Genomic DNA, 21211 nt, shown 5'->3' with positions numbered 1-21211 from the left:
GAATCTGCTATGAGTTCTTCAAGTGGCTTCAGGTACTTTGGCCTTCTGGCTTCCAGTTTCAAGAAAGAAGATAGGAGATGCCAACCCCACTTCAGATGATTGAAGGAAAAGACTGTGGGAAGAAAGTGACTTGAGAGGAACTGGCAGTCTCTACCATGTCCCTATCACAGTTTATTACAGCACAGACTTCAGGAATTTTCTGTTGGGTAACAGCTAGGATACTCTCTCTTGGTTGAGCTAAATTACCTCATTCCCAGTGGGAGAGCTCCTTCACTCTGAGTGATCTGGCGGGACTGCCCTTGCCACAACACACAATATCCTGGAGCTTCCTCTCTTTCTTTTGAAACCCAGCAAGTACCAGGGCAGTATGTCAAGGGTCCATCTGTCAGCTTCACCAATTTTTCTCATCATTTTTTCAATGTTTTCTCAATATTATCACAAAAATGTATAAATACTTTCTTTATGGAAAACTCATGAGTCACAATCCAAAGCAAAGATTAGAAAAACTGAACTCAAAGAATCCAGAAAAAGGAATAATTATAACATGACACTGGGGAAGTCATTTGACCCCTCAAGTGTCAATCAATAATAACAGTATTTATAAGCCCATCTAAACAACCAGTTTCAAGACCTACCATCAAAATTTCAATACAACTATACTGATTCTTTATTTAAATGTTAGAAATTTGGAGAAAATGACACAAAACTTATTCTTAATTTAATAAAAATCAAATTCAAAGTGTTTGAATGTGGGTTTCATATTCCATGAAGAAGAAACACCCCCAAAATCCAAAAAACACCCTCCACGGCTGTCCACATATTTTTCCTTTCAAAAATTATCAACTGTTTTAAATGTTATCATGAGTCACAAAATTTAAAAATCTCCAATGCTAAATCTAATACTTTTAAAAAGACTATTTTTGTGACAGCTGAATCTAAAAGAGAACATGAAGCTAATGCATGGGCAATTTTACACAAAATCCACTGAAAGTAGAGGCTAATTTGTTTTAGTTCTTTCAAATGTTTCTGAAGAGGAACTGAACATTTTGAAAGAACAAAAAACTAGATCTATTTATAAGCAAAGTTATTCTGCACACAATCAACTCTAAAAAGATTTTTTTAAAACAAACCACTAAATCCAACAGTTATGTGATGGAAAAGAAAAAAAAAGTTCTATGCCAATATTCTCGAACCAGTAGTTATCTCAAGTTACTAAATGTTGTTTTGTTAGTGTATGTTTGCAAGATTGTTTTCTTTTACATTTACTCTTTCTTTTGTGTGTGTAGGAATACATTACCTTCCCCATACCTGATTCATATTGTATAGAGAACCTTCTAATTTGGTGTAATTAAAATTGTCCCCAGGGAACCAGCCCTAATGATCCAATAAATGTGAGAAGAAAGTACCTAAAGCCTCTGATTGAGAACAGGCTCCCACAAGACTGAATCCCAGCCCAAACTCCATGTTTAGATACTAAACAGGAGTGAAACAATACTCCAATTCCCCATGGGTCCAGTTGCAGATTATTGAGGCTACACTGGAAACATATGAGTGACCTGATTTTGACAAAGAGAAAGAGAATGGAGTCTTTAATTAATGGAAATTATTTTAGAATAAATGACTACGCAGTCTCCCCATCACTAAAACAAGACCTCAAAGGTTCCTTCCTACACTAAAATTATGTGGAAAGTCTTACCTCTTTCTTATGTAGACAGTTTATTTGCTAAGGAGAGCAGAAAAAAATCATTGGTATGAGAAACATAGAAACACAAACAGTTCTGAGGACCTGAGAGAAAGCAATCCTTTAGATGAAAGTATTGAGAAGGCATGAGAGAAAGCAACCTTTCTCTGAGGCAAAAATACTGGCTGATGGCTGCATGAGCTGCTTTCTCAGAAACTAATTTACATAGTATATTATATTATAAATTTATATAGTTTTTAGTTCTGGAATTTTATTACTAGGAAACTGAATCAAGAAAATGTTTTAAAACAATAAGACTACTGTATCACACAGTTTTATGTGTCATATATGACTTCTAGATATAAGGCTTTTTTTGTTTTGTTTTGGGTTGATTTCTCAAGCCTAAGTTAGAAACAGGTCATAAGGCATAAGGAGGCTGATTTAAGGCATTAGAAGCCACATCAGAAAGTTAAGCCAGCTTGAGAAGACTGAGAGAAATCAATAAGAAAAGTTGTTTTCAGGAGGTAAAGTATAGAAGTCAATGGCTTTGAGAAGCTGCACACACCTATCAGGCAAGTTCTGAAGCTGATGAAGGGAACTGATCTAATTAGAGGAAAGTTGTGATGCTGGGAGCTGATTGGGGAGAAAATTATCCTATGCTGTTTTCAGGGCCCACTGGGGAAAGCTACCTTAATCCATGGACTATTGTAATGGGAATGTAAATTTTTAAGATCTTCCCTGCCCCTAGGTTAAAGTGCACCTGGAGCCTGGGGTGGGAGGCTTGTTTTTCAGTAGATATTTCTTGATTGGCCAGTGAGTCAATAAGGTTGTTACCTTCTCTGAGCCAGGAGAAGGCTATATAAGCCCTGATGTGTAGCTTTGTTTTGGGGCTCACTTTGGGAAGTGTTCTGTGATTTGATCTGGATTATGGGAAGCCGTTGTTGAGAGCCCCCCCTCGGCTTTGAAAAACCCAGATGTTGAAACCCAGATGTTGATTTGGTATGGATGTAATGGTTGGACAGTTTGGAAACTGTCTACTTGATCTGTTTCTCTGTCTTGATAATTCTGTCTGTATATTCTGAAGTTCGGGGTGCTGACCTTTTTCCCCTGAACTAGGTAAACAATACATGTGTTTGACTGATTAAAGTAAGCTTGTTTACCCATTTTGAGTTGCTTTCCTTTATCAAAGCAGATCCAAGAACCTGTGTTGGCAGCCACCCTGGGGTGCTTGTTGCTTCAACTATTAACCTAGAATTTATAGACTTTTTTTAATTGATAACTATTTCAATATAATTTATTTCCTTCATAATCTTATGTATTTAAAAACATTATTCTAAGAAGTGGTTAATAGGCTTGACTAGACTTTCAGAGGGGTGTATGACACATACAAAAAGATTAAGAATCCTTGCTAAAGAGCCATCTGGAGCTTGAGAGAAGGGAAATCCCTCAAAGCCTATAAAGAATGCACTTGTATAGCTTTAAAGGCCTCAGGACTAAAAGGAACTGTTTTTTAACTTTAAAAAAAAGTGTCAAGTTGCCTCACTTCTTAGCTAAGGAATCAATCCTGAGAAGTTCTAAAGAAGGCTGCTTTTACCTAAACGAGCTTAACACAGTTTCAATATTCCAAGGGTAGCAAAGAAGTGACTCTTTCTAGCAGAAGTGGAGAGGTTCACATGAACAACAGATGACATGTGATATAAATCATTCTCTAAGGAGACCACAGACTCTAGGTCTTCAATCCTGAATCATGAGGAGCCCAACGTACATGGGTTTCCCAATTCCTGTGCCTCACTGCTGGGTTTCTCTAAATTTGTGTCTATTTTCAACCCTTCCCCCAACTTTGGTGGGAGAACATGACCCAGATTTATGAGCAGATAATTATGTTCTGATTATTCTTGCTTTCTGCATTCTTGGTTAGTAAATGTTTCACAATTAAGAGTTAATGATATCATTGTGACTGATTGTACAAATGAAAAAACACACTAGTTGGAGCTCAGAAGCTACAATCATTAGTACAAATATATATTTAAATAGGCAAGGAAAAGGCACTAGGAGTATAGTTCATCAAGAACAGATGGTGACAGACTAGCCTTTTTAAACAGGATTACTAGACTGGTAAAGCTAAGGAATGAAATATGGATAGTATACCTAGATTTTTAGCAAAGGCTTTGACAAATTATTTGCTGCCTTTGCAGGTAACATATATGGGTTAAATAACAGTACAGTTAGGTGGTAAATGACTAGACCCAAAGAGTAATCATTCATGTTTCAATGTTAAATAGGTAGTTAGTGAAGAGCCCCAAGTTTCTATCTTTGGCCCCATGTTGTACATTTTGGCATTGTCCTAGATGAAGGTATAGATGCCACAAAGGGCAGATTTACAGATGACATAAAGTTGAAAGGAATATCTAACATTTTGGATGACAAAAATCAAGATTCAAATAGATACCAACAGTGTTTAACAATGAGCCAGATCTAACCTTATTACATTTCAAATATTATACTTGGGTTCAAAACAATCAATGACACAAGAACATGAGAGCAAAGATATCGCTAAATAACAGTTCAGGAAGGAAAAACTGGGGCATTTTTATGGACTATAAGTGAAATATGAGTCAACAAGTTGACATAGTAGCCCCCCAAAAGCTAACATCATCTTGGGCTATATTCGTAGAAGCATAGTGTCCAGAATGAGAGGGCATGCTATACTCTGCCCTAGTCACAATACATCTAGATAGTTATGTTCTGTCCTAGGCATATTCTAAGAATAATATTAACAAAATGGAGCAGGCATAGAAGAGAGAAAAGAAATGGCAAGCAGAAGACAGGGAGGGAACTGGAGACTTGAGTCACAGAAGAACTGACTAAAAAATTAAGGATAAGAAAAGAGAAGACTTAGGGAGAACAGGAAAGCTATCTGAAAGGCTGTCCTGAAGAGGGAATGTTCTACTGTTAAAAAGAGAGAATGCCACAGAGGGCAGAGGGGAAAGCAATAGGCAGAAGCAGAGAATGCCTTCATGTAAGAAAGAACTTCCTAATCACTGGAGCTGTCCAAACGCAAATGAGCAGCCTCCTTCCATAGAGAGTTCTCTATTAGTGGAAATCTCTACACAGAGACTGGATCATCATTGCTTGGAAATTTTTTAGAGCAGATTCTTTATTCAGGCTTAAGTACAGAGGAACACAGATTTAGCACTGGAAACTCTCCAGTCCAACATGTTCTTGTCAGATGAAGAACCTAAGGTAAATGAGGTCTACCCAAGGTCACATAAGTAATATGTGGTAGTGCCAGTATTCAATCTCAGATCCCCTGGCTCCAAATCATTCTTCCCACTGCACCATGCAGTCAACCAATGGACTCAGATTTTACCAATCTGTCTATTTTGTATTTTGCCTTAAAGGCATCTATATTTTAAATAGATCTCAGTCCATTTCAGCTGCTGATTTAGACCCAACTGCCCCCAAGTCTCTTATAAACTTTGTTAGCATTTCTCCTTATCCATGAAGGGTACATGACTATGACTATAGAAGATACCATAGTGTAAAGGAAATAAGAAAGATAAAAGGTGCATAAGAAAAGAATTGTTTCTCACCATTTTCCATCTGCAATTCTGCTTGGTTTTAACTCCAAGGAAACATAATGCTCTTGTGCTGGGGAAGTCTGGCAGAGTAGCCCCCCAAAAGCTAACATCATCTTTGGCTATATTCAAAAAAGCAGAATGTTCAGAATGCAAGGGCATGCCTTATTCTGCCCTAGTCACACTATACCTAGATAGCTATGTTCCACCATAGGCATGTGCTTAGATTAATATTAACAAAGTGGTGCAGCTCTGGTACAGCTTTTTAAGCTTCCTTTTGTGTGTTGTCTTCCCCATCAGACTGTAAGCTCTTTTAGGGCAGATACTGTTGTTTTGTCTTATTTGTATCCCCAGTGCCTAGTACATAGTAGGCACTTACTAAATATTTATTGTATTGTATTGTATTGTACCTTTCTGAGACAGCTTTTGAGGATACAACAATGAATGAAACTATAAATCTGAAAAAAAAATTAACATGGTGTACTTTAAGAGTCAACTGTTGCTCAGTCATCCAGTCATGTTGGACTCTTTGTGACCCATTTGGGGTTTTCTTGACAAAAATACTTAAATCATTTAGTATTTGCTTCTTCATATTTTACAGATGAGGAAACTGAGGCAAACAGTTTAACTCACTTGTCCAGGGTCATACTGCTAGTAAGTATCTAGTGCAAGATTTGAACTCATAAAAATAAATGTCTTTCTCATTTCAAGTCCAGCACTCTATTCACTGAGTCACCTAACTGACCCCAAGAGTCAACTACATGTGCACAAAACAACTCAAAATAGCAGAAGTACCAGAGAAGATAACCATATCTTCAATTTTATTCCCTAGAACATGACTGACCAACATGGTGCCTAACCCTATCTGACTTTATTGTTACCCTGATTTTGGCCTTTATGTACACTTTCTAAACAAATATTAATTGAGGTACATTTTATTACTGTAGTGACAAGACCTTACCAATGAGGAAAAGATTCTTTCTTGTTTGCCTCCATAGCTGTGGTTCTAATGCAATTAGTTCCACAAAGCTCAAAAAACTGCTCCATTCTTTTTAAGCCCATCTCCCTAGGAAGTGGAAACCTGGATGAAAATTGGCATTTTCACCAACTACTTAACTGAAAACATTCCTCAATGACAGCTGCTCACTTGCAAGACCAAATGAAGCAGAACACAATGGTGTCGGGGCAAAACATCAAGTGTTTACTACAAAAGCAGCAAATGCCAGTAAATCATTAAAATAAGATTTCCTTTTGTGTACTTAAATTTTTTTGGAAATGTGTGAAGGAATGAATATGCTCTCTATGTGGAGAAAATCAAATGTGATTTTTTTTTACAATGAACATAACTTCCATTTGATGAAACCTAATGGGGATGGGGAAAGGATGGGGGACTTCTCTGAATTGCTTTCAGCCTAATGAGAAAAGGTTCTTCACTTCAGTTTTAAGATTACTATTTAATATTTTCTATATTTTCCTGGGATAAGCCTTCCAGCAAATGCTTAATGGGAAAATTTTTTAATGAAAATTGGGTAACATTCTAAATAACTTTTATGGTTAAATAACAGCTATTCTAAAGAGCCATAAATATAATTACTATCTTAAAATGAAATAATTTGTTTGATTCTTCCCTTACCATTTTCTCTAGTGTATCTTTAAAAATAAAAAAGAGAAAGGTATAGTTGAAAAGGAAAGGAAAACATTTAGAGATCAAGAATGTAAAAATGCAATCTAATTTTTCTTACTCATTATTATTATTACAAAAGAACAACACATTTGTGTAATGTTTTAACTTTTACAAGGCACTCTTCCTCGCAAGAAACTCTGTAATGTGGAAGAACAAGGGGCAGTATGCACATTTTACAGATACGGAAAACTGAGGCTTGAAAAGGAGCAGAGTTAAGATTTAAATTTAGTCTCTTGACTACTGAAGAGCAAGGTTTCTTAACACTCCATCAAGCTACCAGTATGTCTTCAGGGAATTAACAAGACAGTCAATTTCACAGTCTGCATTTTCAGGCTCTTCTGGTACAGCAAACAGTCAGTTATCCAAAAACAATTATATCATTTAATACCCTTGAAGCTAAATACCTAGCACCCAGAAAGGGCTGAGAGTAGGGATCCAAGAAAGCTCAGAGAACTATGGGAATGAACTAAGTAGCACCTGCCCTACAGGAATGGCTAGCCCATCACCACCCCTCCAACTCTCATTAGGAGAAACTTTCTATTACAGCTCAGATACAAGAAAGACATCCATTTATGAGAAATAATAATATGTAACATTTTATAGTTATATAGAGCACTTTCTATCACAAAGTTCATTTATATAATCATCAATTATATTCAATATACATTTCTTTAGGTACCTACTCTGTTCTCAAACTGATGTTATGACACTAGGGAGACACCCAGTTTAATCCTCAGGGAACTTATAATCTAATTAAGACAGTACAGGAATGCAGATAACTACAAAATGCATTGAATTTCAAGTGCCTAAGAGAGCTGCAAATGAAATGCTATGTGATTTTGAAGGAATAAGGTCCTTTACCAATGGGGATGAGAATAGGCTTCATATAGGATGCAGCATCCGAGAAGGCAGCATCTGAGCTAAACTTTATGAGTAGGAACTCAATGACCTGAGAGAGAGGGTATTATAACCCCAGGAAATAGTTTGCAAGCAATTCTGGTGTCAGGGTGAAAAAGAAGATCATAGACTGGAGAAAGGGTACAAACAAGAAATTAAGGCTGGAAAGAGGGAGTGGGACTAGATCATGAAGAGCCTCAAACTCCCGGCAAAATCATCTAAACTTTACTTGGAAAGCAATGGGTAGTTACTGAAGATTTCTGAGCAGAAGTGATATGAAAAGCTACATCTAAGATCAGACAATGATAGTAGGGAGAAAGTGATGAAATGGGGAGAGCTTTTAGGGAATCAATTTATTTATATAAGCAAATGGCAATAAGGGCCACTATTAGGGTGTGACAGTGAAAACAAAGGCAGGAGTATATGTGAGAGACGTAGATATAAAATTGAATATCAGTAGAAATAGGAAGAATTAAACTGCCAAAATAGGGAACCTGGGGGAAAGGGAGAGGGCAGGGTTAACCAAGTATAGATCCTTAATGAACACCCATATAGAAAAGTCAGGGAGAGGACACAGAACCAGCAAAGAAGAGGTTGTCAAATTACAGAGAAGTAGAAGAAAGTGTGGTATTTCTGAAGCCAAGGGAATAGACAGAATGCAGAGGGAACATCAACATTGCCAGAAGTAAAAGAAAGATCTAGGAGGATAATACTATGAGGGAAAGCCATTAGACCTGGATATTAGAAGATGATAAATGATCTTTGAGGCAACAGTTTCAGTAAAGAGGTAAGGGCAGAAGTCAGATCACAAGGCTTCAAGAAGGCTGTTTATGAGGAAGAAATAGAAAAATACAAAACCAAGGTCACAAAGTCACTGACACAGATCAGCTTTATTTTATTACCTTCCTATTATTCTAGGAAAATAAACTTAGGAATAACAATAGACCATGTCTAGAAGGAAAGGCTTATAAATTTAGACAGTCTATATCAGTCACATGAACCAGATTTGGAATTTGGTATTTACTCTTGCTCAAGAGAGATAGAATGATTGACAAGATCACTAAATAAAACAATGGATGACTGGTAATCATTCTTGGCGTGTTTGGCTAATGCAGAGCCTATGTCGAAGAGGAGAAGACTGATTCTAGAAAGACATGATAACATAAGGTACTCATGATTTGGGGCAAATGCAGACATTCTATGATCTGCTGACCATGTAGAAAAGAGGGACTTTTTGATTAGATTCTGAGCTGGAGCAAGGCATGCTTTCAAAAGGAACTAATCTGGAAAAAAAAAAAATCAGACCTGCTTTCTTTTTTCTCTTTCATCCTAGAAAGTAATACTTGAAGCCTGTGAATGTGCCTTTATGGCCCCACCCAAGAGCAGCATGAAGCCAAGAGCACGGGGTCCTGCTGTTGCTTCTGGCACTCTCTTTTGCTTTTAGCTAAAGGAATACTGGAGAAGACTACAATCTTATGTGCTCCAAAAGATCATTAGAGCAAGCCACCAGAAGTCTGGGAGCTGAACTCCATGCAGACATTTGCTAGATGCCAGAGAATAAGGAGCAAAGCTCCAGAGATCAAAGATAACTAAGAGGTAACTGCAGTTATTCTTGGCAGGGTGAATGCCATGCATAAATTGCTTTTAAGCTTGAGCCCATTCTCATCAGGAACCAAGGCAGCATAAAGGGGAGAGCATTTGGGAGAAATATTTGTATTTCTGTTCTTCTTAGAGCTTCACAATTAATGATCCTTTGTAAAACTAATCGAGTTTAATGAATTAAAGGAAACTGGGGTGCTAATCATTGATGGCTACCAGTGGGGGAAAATACATTGAAAAGGGGGCTCAAGGTGAAGCCATTAGAAAAAACCCCACTGCCCTTCAAGGGTACTCCTTGAATCCTAAGGGGGATGTGTCCTTGTTCTGGGGAATCTGACCTCCTATTCTGTATGTGGATTGAGAGAATAAGTCCAGTGTCACTGCAATAATTAATAAACAAATGGCATTGTATCAGATGCTTTACAAAACACAAGCACCACCATTAGAAAGCTTACTTTCTAATGAAGTCATCAAAGCCAATCAGATTTCAATAAGCACTTAGAGCAATACCAAAGAAAAAGTCAACCCTGTAGATGGGAAAAAAAACTAACATAAGTGTTAATGGCTCAGGGCAAGTCACTTCATGTCTCTCAGTCTATGTTTCCTTACCTGTAAAATGGGGACTACAATAACAATGAGTATCAAATGAGGTCATGTATGCCAAGTGTTTGTAAATCTTAAAGTGCTATACAGTTGCTAGGTGTTGTTGTTATGAAATGACAGACAAAATGGTTAAACTGGTTAAACCCCTCATCACCTCACATCTATACTACTGCAACAGCCTCCACTTTGGGGGGGGGGGGGGGCTAGGTGGTGCAGTGAATGGAACACTGACCCTGGAGACTGGAGGACCTGAGTTCAAATCTGGCCTCAGACACTTGACACACTTACTAGCTTTGTGACTTTGGGCAAATCACTTAACCCCAATTGCCCTCCAAAAAGCAAAAAAAAAAAAAGCCTCCACTTGATCTCCCTGTCTCAAGTCTCTCCCACTCCAATCCATGCCCCATTTTGTTGACAAAGTGATCTTCCAGTGAAGGTCTGATTATGTCACCCCACTAAGTCCCATCTCCCACTCACCAAACTCTAGTGGTTCCTTATTTCTGCTAGATTCAAATATCATTTCTTCTGGTTGGTATTTATGTCTTCTTACACTTTATTCCTCTCCATATACTCTATGATCCAGCTACTCCAGCCTCTTTGCTGTTCCTCCTGTCTCTATGTCTTTCCACTTGTTGTCCCCAAAACTCAATTCTGCCTCTTAGTTTGCCTAACTTCCTTCAAGACTCAGCTCAAATACCCTCTGGGTTCTGCTCAGCAGATGGTTTCTAATATTACCTTTTATCTACTCTGTAAGTATTTTATATACTAATATACTTTAATTATTTTCATGTTTGTCTCCTCCATTACAATGTGAGCTCCTAGAAGGCAGGAAGGAAATAAGCATTTATTAAGTACAAAAATGATCTCATTTGTTCCTCACAAAAGACCTGGGAAGTAGGTGTTATTATCTTCATTTTACAGTGAGGAGACTGAGGGAGACAGAGGTTAAATGGTCTGCCCAGGATCACACAACTACTAAGTGTCTAAGGCTAAATCTGAATTCAGATCTTCCAGACTCCACGTCCAGGACTCTATCCACCCTGCTACATAGCTGCCTCTAGAATAGGGACTAAAAGTTGTGTTCCCAACACTGAATGCAGTGGTTGGCACATTTGTTGTTCAGTCATTTCAGTCATGTCTGACTCTTCATTGGGGGTTTTCTAGGCAAAGTTATTGGAGTGGTTTACTATTTCCTTCTTGAGCTAATTTTACAGATGATGAGCTAAGACAAACAGGGTTAAGTGACTTGCCCAGGGTCACACAGCTAAGTGTCTGAGGCCAAATTTGAAAATGATCTTCCAGACTTCAGGCCCAGCACTCTATGTGCTGCACCACTTAGCTATCCTACTTGTTACACTAAAATCACTTATTAAATGTTTGTTGTCTGACTGACATTATATGATTGAGTACAGGACAATATTCTATAACATAGCCTGGACAGTGCTCCTTAAACTGTGAGTCTCGACCTCATGTGGGGTTTAAGATGTGCTGGAGTCAAGAGTGGAAAAAGTTTAAGAAGCCCTGGCCTGGAAGAGCTAGAAGGGATTGGAGAAAAGTTAAAGAAGGTAGTCAGGGAAAATTTCATAGAGTAGGTGGCACTTTATCTGGATCATGGAGTAGTTAATATTTTCCCACAAAAATCAGTAGAAATCTAGCATTAGAAATTCCAAAAGACTTATGATGGAAAATGCAATCCACATGCAGAGAAAGAAACTTGGAGCCTGAATGCAGATGGAAGCATACTATTTGCTCTCTCTTTTTGTTGTTGTTTTGTTTTGTTTCTTCTTTCTCATGGTTCCTTCTATTAGTTATAATTCTTCTTTACAACATGACTAATGTGAAAATTTGCTTAATATGAATGTATATGTAGAGCCTACATCAGATTGCATGCTATCTTGGGGAGTGGGGAGACGAGGGAGTGGGAGAAAATTTAAAACTCAAAATCTTAAGTAAGTGAATGCTAAAAACTAAAAATAAATACAGTAATTTAACAAAAAAAAAGAAGAAATATAGCAAACTAAGAAAGATGAGTCACAGACATCTCAATCTTATCTGTGAATTGGCAAGAGTAAGTGACCAAGCATATTTATACATAGCTTGAAAGAGGCATTCTACTCTAAACCTTTAACTCCCTACAAGGCTTTTCCAAAAGTCATCTCAAAATTTCTCAGGGGCACAAAAGTATGATGTTTTAATTTTTTTTTCTGGGAACAAAACATAGGAATAGAAATGAAAAAAAAAAAAAACTCTCTTTAGGACTGAAATCAGGTGGTTCCATGGGCTCATAGTCCAGAAACTCAAAGATAAATTTTTATCTTGGTTCTGCAACTAACTTCATTGTCAATGAAAAGTTACTTATACTCTGAATACTATAGTGTTCTCTTGGAAAGCAGAGGTAATTATTTAAAGCAATCTTCCTCACAAGGTCATTAAAAAGAATGATTAAATGATGCAAAGGTATTTCTTATTTGTAATTAGAATTCTCCAGTGAATTTAGTAATGGGTTTCTGGTTTTTTGAGGGAAGATATTTTTTTCCAATCAAATAAAGTTGGGTCTTGATAATATATGCTAAAAGAAACAATATATTATGGATTATCCAAAATATTCCAAACAAAAAAAATCACTTATTATAGGATTTGCATTTATGCATATCTCTTATAAGGTATATGCAAAGTTTATAATACTTCTACAAAAGAAAGAGGTTCTGACCAGCAGTCAGGTCTCTCAGACTCACAGTACTAGCATAAGCAAAAATGCTCTTTCTCTGTATATGCTCTTTTGAGGCTCATCTCTTCCTCTGTGTGGAAGAGGTAATTGAATCAAAAGCCCTGTCATCCAAGGCTATACCTGTACCATAAAATATTAATATACTAAAATGGCAATGATGTCAAATGAATTTACTATGTAGAGCAAGTGATTACCTCTCCAGGGCATTTTCTCTGGCTGCTCCCCATGCCTGGAATGCTCTCCATCCTCATCTCCACCTCCTGAGTTCCCTATCTTCCTTTGAGTCCCAATTAAACTTCCACCTTCTAAAGAAAGCCTTTCCCAGTCCCTCACTTCTAATGTCTTCCATCTGTTAATTATTTTCTATTTATCGTGTATGTCCAAGCCCTTGCTGTCTCCCCATTAAACTGTGGGCTCTTCTTGGGTAGTGACTGTCTTTAGTCTTTCATCCCAGCACTAAGCATGGTGCCTGGTATATTGTAAAGTCTATTGCCTGACTGACTGATAATGTCCATAAAAAGCTGAAAGCAAACTTTGATTATAGAAAAGCTTTAGTAAGAAATTAACTATATTATTTAAGAATAAAGCTATCTTAAAAAAAAAAGAATAAAGCTATCTTGATGCTTTGAGTGCCTTTGTGTAGAAGACATACAGTTGTGAAGTAAAGGTATTAAACATGAAAAAAGAATTGTTATTTATAGATCTCTAAAAATGATCACACAAAATCTGCACATACAATGAATGAAAATCTCTGGAGATATATTTGCCTGAGTATTTGATCTCTAGAAATCTGTAGTCATTAGATATTCAAATGAGTAAATCATGAAATGCTACAAATGTCACAATCTTACAAGTACTGAAAATTTTGTATATAGATTAACCATCTTGTCCCACTGGACACAAAGACACCTGTAGATAGTAATTAATCACCTTGTCCTATTGGACACAATGAAATTAGAATGTCCACTCCTTAAAAGTAGAGACGTGGGGTGGCCAGGGAGGGCAAGTAGGGAGCTTGCAGTTGCCTTTCTTTGTGTCCTCAACACTCAGCACAGTGCCTGGCACACAGTAAGTAGTTAACAAATACTTATTGACTAGCTGGCTAACTCAAAGGATCCTTAATCCAGTGAAAGTGTAAAAAGTTGCACTATGCTGTTAGATCATCAAGAATGCAGGATCCTATCCAATAGTAGGTATCATATTAGGACATTGGTCAGCACCTTGCAGTTACTCAAAACACTTGTTAAATGCCTAATACACTTTTCAAAAACCCTCCTATTCAAGGCTCAAGTGGTCTACTCTGGAACTCAGAAACATCAAGTGCCTGCCATGAGAAATTCAGTGCCTTGCAGAAAACAAATCTGGTACAATGAGCCTCTGAATGAATATTAAATCCAATGTATATGGAAAGAAAAAAGCATTGCCACAATTTACAGCTCCAGTACAGCTCTGAAGTCTGCTACCTTGGTAGGGCATTCTTTTCTGCAGCACTAATTGATAAAGAAGAAAAACAAAGCAAATGCATACTTTGAGAGGTTTAAAAATATGTGCTACAGCATCCACCAGACTAAATTAGAGTGGTGGTAGTATCCAACATCATAGAAGGGTACAAGGCAAATTAGTCAGTGAACAAGTACTTATTGAGCATCTATTGGGCACCTAGAACAAAGTTTCACTGCCATCAACTGAAGCTAAGCCACATTTGTGATATGTATGGCAAGATAGTTTCTCCACTCCAGCCAGTCAGTCAATCAGCACAGAAGCTTATTCCTTGTAACACAATTCTGTTGGGCTCTGTTCCAATTGTAAAGGGCTGCTCTAAGATGAACTGAAAAAGAACAAATGCAAGGAAAAACTACCTGGAAGCAATACTTTTAACACACAGTGAAGTATAATTTTTTTTAATGCAACAGTCAGGAAAAAACAGAATCAGTAAAATTCCTGAAACCTTCAAGAATGGGGCAAATTTTCTTAAGAACTCAAATTCATGGCACCAGAGAGTGGCTGAAGTACTTTTCTCCTAAAAAAAAAAAAATCACCCTGGAAGAAAAGTGGCAAAGCTAATGCTCAAGAAATAGCCTAATTACCTCGACCAGGACATTAATCCAAGTCATCTGACTTTAGTTTGAGTGGTTTTTCCACTACATGGTGCCATGACTCTGGTAAAAGCTTTGGAGGGAATGGTGAGTCTGACAGGCACTTGATGGCCAATTATGGCTGCACAGTGTAAACACTGGTCTGTAAATATGTGCAAGGTGAAAGACAATTCCCTTGGAGAGGTGGAATTGCTGGGGGGATATGGGACAAAAAGACAGAAAAGCAGAGAGAGAGAGAGAGAGAGAGAGTCAGACAGACAGAGAGAGACAGAGGCAGAGAAAGAGACAGAGAGACAGCTGCAGAAGAACAAAGGATTTAAGATTGAGAAAACTAGGCTATTTAACTTAAATGAAACTCAGTTTTCTATCTGTAAAATAGGGATAATGCTACTTCAAAGGACAATATGGGAACTGTACTTGGGGTCAGAGAGTATCCCACCTTCCTCAAGAAACTTTTCCAGATCCCAGGTTGCTTATCTCCAATTTAAATGGCATTGAGTTTGTTTGCACACAGTCATTTGCATGCTATCTCTCCCATTTGACTGTAAACTCCTTGAGGGCAGAGACTGTCTAAAGCCTTTCTTTGTATCCCCAGTACTTAGCACAGTTCTCAGCACATGCTAAAAAAATGTTTATTGACTGACAAAATTAAACATATTTAAGTGTCAACTACATTCACAGCACATAAATGATAGGGTAAATATAACACAAGATCCCTTCCCCAAAATAATTCACAATCTAATTAGGATTTTGGGACTTATACATGAAAATAACAATAAGATTTAAAGATCTGTTCAAGACAAAAGCAAGACTGCAGAAGACAGGGAATGATTAATTGCCAGATGCATCTTTGAGACAGTAATTGCCACAGGAGCCCAGATGAGGAGAGTGGAGGTTCTGAAAGACATGAACAGGGTTTGAAGAGTAGTACAAGAGTTTCTGAGGAAGACAGAGTGTGAAGATCCTGGGAAAGAAGTCTAAGTTCCAGATCCTTTTAAAAATGCAAAGAAGAAATAAAAGACACTAAGAAAAAAAGGGCTGAAACATGAGGAAGGAATCCAAATCCAAGATAGGGAGAAGAGTCCCCAAAGAGAAAAATAGGTTATAAAAGAATAAAAGTACAAGCTCTGAAAAAGAAAAAAAGATGCCAAGATCAGACCTGGCTATGAATAAAGGGAAACTGCTCTTCTCCCAAGACATTTTTTTTTCTTCACAGAGAACAGGCTCCTGAGACCAACTTCTGAGAAAAGGACTAGGTCATGAGACGGCAGAGCCAAGCATTAAGAAAAAACAACACACTAGGGGGAAGAGAACTGGACCTAAGAGAGAAGAACACACTGGGAATAAAATTACCATTCTCCCAGGGGGAGCCTACCCTGGGAAAGAATAGGTTCTGGGACAAAGGTCAAACTCTGAAGGAGAGTTAGTTTTGAGGGATATGAACAGAACCTTGGGAAGAGGAGCAATTCCAGGAGGAAAACAAGACCTGGTAGAGAAGAGACTCAGAATTGAATTAAGTGTAGTCCAGGAGAGAAGAAAAATAGAATCTCTTGGAGATTGGGTCTCGACAAAAGAAGACAGGCCTTGGTAGAAGACAACAACCGTGGGGAAAGCAGCAGAATCTTTGAAGTGAACAAGATGGTTTTAAAAAGGGATGTTCTAACAAGATAATATGGATATTTCTGAGCCTCACCTACATGGCAATTATCTATGAAAATGAAGGACAATGATTATAAGAAACAAGCTTTTGAATTATTGCCCTATTTTGTGAGTGTACTTCAAACAAAAATAAAACTCTCTTAGACCTGGAAACTGGGGCAAATCTGAAAAAAAAGGACCACCATAATTAGCATACCACTTTGTCTCAATTTCTTTTTGGACTCATTATGAAATTATTTTAACTAAGATGTCCCTATAACTTCTATTAAGGCTCATTTGCCACAGACGTTCATTTAAATGCTTCAAGAACACTAAACATGTAAATATAAAAATGTCACTGACAATAGATTTTGATGTCGACATGATCATCTTTCAAAGCAGTGCTTTATAAACTTTTTTTGGTATTTAAAAAATATCTGCAGTTTATGGCAAATCATTTAATGATAAATATTCACTTCAAGAAAATAAGTGGAAGAATGCTACAACTTTCAAAATTGTTAATGGCAAACTCTATGAGGGCTTCTTTTTATATCTCTAGAACAAGCTTCTTTTCCACCAGCAAATGTCAACAATATTTTAAGTCAATATGAAATAACCCAGAACATAAGTACCCTAAGTTGGAAATAAATTTCCAACAAAATTACTCTTATTTCAGCAGACATAAACATAAAGCTTTAAGAATATAAATGCTACACAACGATTTTAAAAACATCACTACTTACTAGCTAAACGAGGTCTTAAAAGTAGAGGAAAATACCATAGTGATGTTAAAGCTTTTAAAATGGGGGGGGGGGAGTTGGGGAGATAGAATGAGTCAAACTAAAAGGTCTATGGGAAAGGCCAGGGACAGCTTTCTTTTGTCTAACCTCTCAAGAAGATAAAAGAATTGGTTTGCAAGAATTACTACATTGTTATACTGCTAGAGAGGCAAAGTTGAATAACTTGTGTGTACAGAAACAAGAAACTAACATTCAGTACAAACCAACTTAGAGGCACACTGAAAAATAATTAATCTCTATGATACCTAAAAGCTGCATGTTATGAGAACCATACAATAGAAGAAAATTTTAAAAGCAAATTTTAGTCAAAAAAATAACAATACCTCTGACTTAAGTAATTTCAAATGCTCCACCTCATAACAAATATTAATTCTGTAAGAGTTAAGCATCATTGCCCTTTGAAATATATTTTGCTCTTCTTTTGACAAGCTTCTATACAAATCAAATAAACTGATCCTTTAATTTTTAGCTTTAAAAAAATAAGGATAAGGCAACAATTTAACATAAAGCCTAAATAGGACAACAATCCAGCCCACAACAGCTAACATAATGGGTTCCTCAAAAAAGAATATAATCCAACCCCAAACAGATATACTACTCCAGGGTGATAATGAATAACTTTGTTCTTTTGACAGCTTCGAAACTAACCCTAGCGCAAGCTTCTGAGCCCTCGGAGAAATCGCCATTGCCCGCAAGTACCCGCGACCAAGAGGGAAAGTCCTGGCAGAATAAGAGATTTTTCCACTCTCTGAATCCTCAATGCGGTAGCGGGAGAGTCACCCCACCCCCACCCCGAGCCCCCACAGAGAAAGTCTCCTGGGGATTATCAATCAAGGCGACACTGCTCCCTGGTTAGCCAGGCTCTCCGTCACCCCTTCAACTCGAGGCTTGCAGGCTTTTCCCAAAAGCCTCCCTTCCCACCGTGACCGAGAACTGAGCATTGTTACTGAGAGTTACTTGGCGGCCCAGGCCAGGGCTCTCTCAGAGGTTGGGGGATGGGGGTGGGGGGAACCACAGCCAAGTGGGCACGGGGGCTAGAGCTAGCAGTGGGCACAGGAGGGTAGGCTGGAGCAAAGTGGCCAGGCTCATGAACCTAGCAGAGGAGCCAGAACAGAGGGCAGCGACCCGAAGAGGGCAAGAAAGGGACAGGGAGCAAGGAGATAAGGGGGGAGCAAGGAGAGCTGGGGGGACGATGAGGCACCCCGTAGTAGACGAGGAGGGAGATGGAGGAGTAGGCAGGAATTTACTGAGCAGACACTGAGGAGGGAAGCAGATGGAGGGCAGGCAGGGGGATGGAGATCAAACACCTGGAGGGAGGTGTGGGGAGAGCCAGACAGTAGGAATAGAAGGGAAAGGAAAGGGTGGGGGGGGGGGGGGCGGTGCCCTGGAACTGCTCTGGAGGTGGGAGAAAAAGCAGAACGAGAACTGGCCAAGTCCCAGGGCAGGGAAACTGGGAGCGAAAAGAGAATGGGAAGAGCACCGGGTAAAACAGGTCCAAGTGGAAGATAGCAGGCGCCTAGTTTCTGGGAAGATGGGAAGGAGGACCAGGTCGAATGGATCAGCTTTTCAGAGACAGGAGTTGTAGACTGAGGAGCGGGTCCCATTGGAAGGGAGCAGGAGGAGCCTGGACAGGAAAGGTAGTGGGAGAAAAGTAGGTCCAGTGGTAGGGGGCTGGATGGATCCTGGAGGCATTAGATGGAGAGGAGCGGGTCCCAGTGGAAGAGAGTAAGACTGGCTGCAGAGGATGTAGCGAAAGTAGAGGAATGGGTCCAAGGGAAGAGTGCAGGAGCCTGGACTGAGGGGTGGGGGTTGGAGGAGAAGAATGGGTCCAATGTAAAGAGAAGGAACATGGGACAAGGAATAGAGTGGGTCCAGGGGAACAGAGCAGGAATCTGGGGGCAAAGGGTCAAAGGGAAGGGGAGGATAAGGGGAAGTTGGAGAGGAGGAATGGGTCTAGGAAGAGAGCAGAAGCCTGGGAGCTGAGGATGGAAAGGAGTGGGTCCAGGGGAAAAGAGCAATAGTCTGCACGCTGAGCAGGGGGAAGTGGCCCGGGGGGGGGGGGGGGGGCGGGGGGGAATAGGTCCAGTGTAAGGAGGAATCCGAGACAAGGGGAAGAGAGCAGGGGCCTGAAGGCAGGGGTCGAGGGGGAGGGGAAGCTGGAGGAGAAGAGTGGGCCGAAAAGAGATCTGGAGCCTGGAGCAGGGGATAGAGAGGAGTGGGTCCGGGGGAAGGGAGCAGGAGCCTGGCTGCAAGGGGACGGCGAGAGGACAGGACCAGTGGAGGAGGAGAGCGAAGCTGGGCTGCAGGCAGGGGTGTGGGCTCCCCTCCAGGCAGGCGGTCAGAGAAGCGGGCAGCCCGGGGCCCTGGCCCATGCAGGGCATCGGGAGGCGCCCTGGGAAGGACAGGGCAGAGGATGCAGCCGCAGCAGCTTGGGGCAGCGGGGAGCACCAAGGTCCCTGGGGGGGAGGGGGGGGTAGCTGCGGACAGACGGTCGGCGCCGAGGCCGGAGCTAGGCAACCCCACCAGCCCGGGCCCCCGAGCATGGCCGACCGCAGCGACCTAAGTCGGCCGCGAGGAGGAAGAGGAAGAAGGCGCCAGGGTCCGAGGGCCCAGCTCCAGCTCCCGCTCCTGCCCCCCATCCCCATCCCGAAGGAGCGGCAAAGCTCGGGAAGGAAGGGAAGGGGAGGCAAGAATGACCAAGGACTCCAACCCGCACTCACCGGCTCCACCACGGCTTCTTCATCCCCTTTGGTCGCAGCCGCCAAGCCCGCGGCCGCCGGGAGCCCGCCGCATCCACACCGCACACAGCAGCAGCCGCGCCAGCCACCAACGCCGCCACCGGCCTGGCCACAGCCACAGCCACGCCCCCTCCTGGCCCTCCCCGTGAGGAGGGGGCTCTGGCCCAGGAGGAGGAGGCGGGGAAAGTGGGGGGTGAAGGGGACAGAGACGCCCCCTCTGCCAACCAAAGCCCACTCGCTGGCCTGCCCCACTCTGATTGGCGATGGTGTTGGCCAATCGCCGATGTGAAAGAAATACGGAGGGAGCTACTGAGGGGGTGTAGGTCACAGACCTCTCTCCACCCCTATTTGTGGGTATAGCTAAAACTGTAGCAGCTCCTGACAAGAGAGAAGGTGAGGGTCAGTTTGGTCCTGAACACTGCCAAAGGGTAAAAAAGAGAGAGAGCTCATGTGTTGGTAAATATGTACCTACTGCAGTCATTTGAATGTCTACCTAATCACTTCCATTTATGGGGTGGGGTGGTTCCTAGGAATTTACACCTACCTGTAGTTTTAGGGTGAAAGCATCCCTGAGTTGCAGATTTAGGGTTCTGAGTATCCTTTTGGTTTATGTTACCTCTCAAATAATTTTAAATTCTTCCTACAAAAATCTTTTCAGCTTCAACCAATGCTATTTATTTCCTTTTTTAAATTATCACTTATCTGCTTCCACCTCAGATTCAGTGGTTCAGATATGGTCAGGCCACCCATTATCATATTAAGTGTAACAAGCCTCTTAGGTTATCCAACCCAAGTTCTATTACAATCAGACACAGGGAATGCTTGATAAGGCCAGTTTCAACAAACAACTGAAAAAGGCCATAAAAACCCCTAAGGATATTCTTAATGTAAAATCCAAACCTGCCCATTTACACTCTATTTCTTCATCATTTTTCTTCTGGGTTTTGATTATGCAAAGCAAATAACTGAGTTACTGCTTGTCCTATCAGAGAACTTCTGGGGGAAAAAATTATTCTGAGTAAAATGTCCCAAGATATTGAACTTTAAGTGCTTTTGCAATACTTTAAGCCCTTTTGCAAATAGTCACTGATAACAGTAAATGATTACCGAAAACTAGCACAAACCTGATTCCTCAGTCATATACTTAGAGATAATATAGATTGAAAGAG

The 21211-nt window shown here is 40.1% G+C and overlaps 1 protein-coding gene across 3 annotated transcripts in view; it reads right to left on the bottom strand.

Annotated features, from left to right (window-relative positions):
• The window catches only part of WASF3 (WASP family member 3), a 187151-nt gene extending 166997 nt beyond the window's left edge, over positions 1 to 20154 (bottom strand). For all 3 annotated transcript variants that reach the window (XM_069079758.1, XM_069079761.1, XM_069079760.1), the window contains exon 1: positions 20025 to 20154. The gene's annotated coding sequence lies outside the window, so the exon portion shown is untranslated. The remainder of the gene's footprint in view (positions 1 to 20024) is intronic.
• Between the last annotated feature and the right edge of the window lie 1057 nt (positions 20155 to 21211).

Source organism: Petaurus breviceps, unplaced genomic scaffold (genome assembly GCF_028583685.1).
Source record: "Petaurus breviceps papuanus isolate PSGF00001 unplaced genomic scaffold, PetGlider_PUasm1.0 91133, whole genome shotgun sequence".
Taxonomy (NCBI): domain Eukaryota; kingdom Metazoa; phylum Chordata; class Mammalia; order Diprotodontia; family Petauridae; genus Petaurus; species Petaurus breviceps.
Note: the sequence above shows the minus strand (reverse complement) of the source record. Positions and strands in the feature narration are given on the sequence as shown.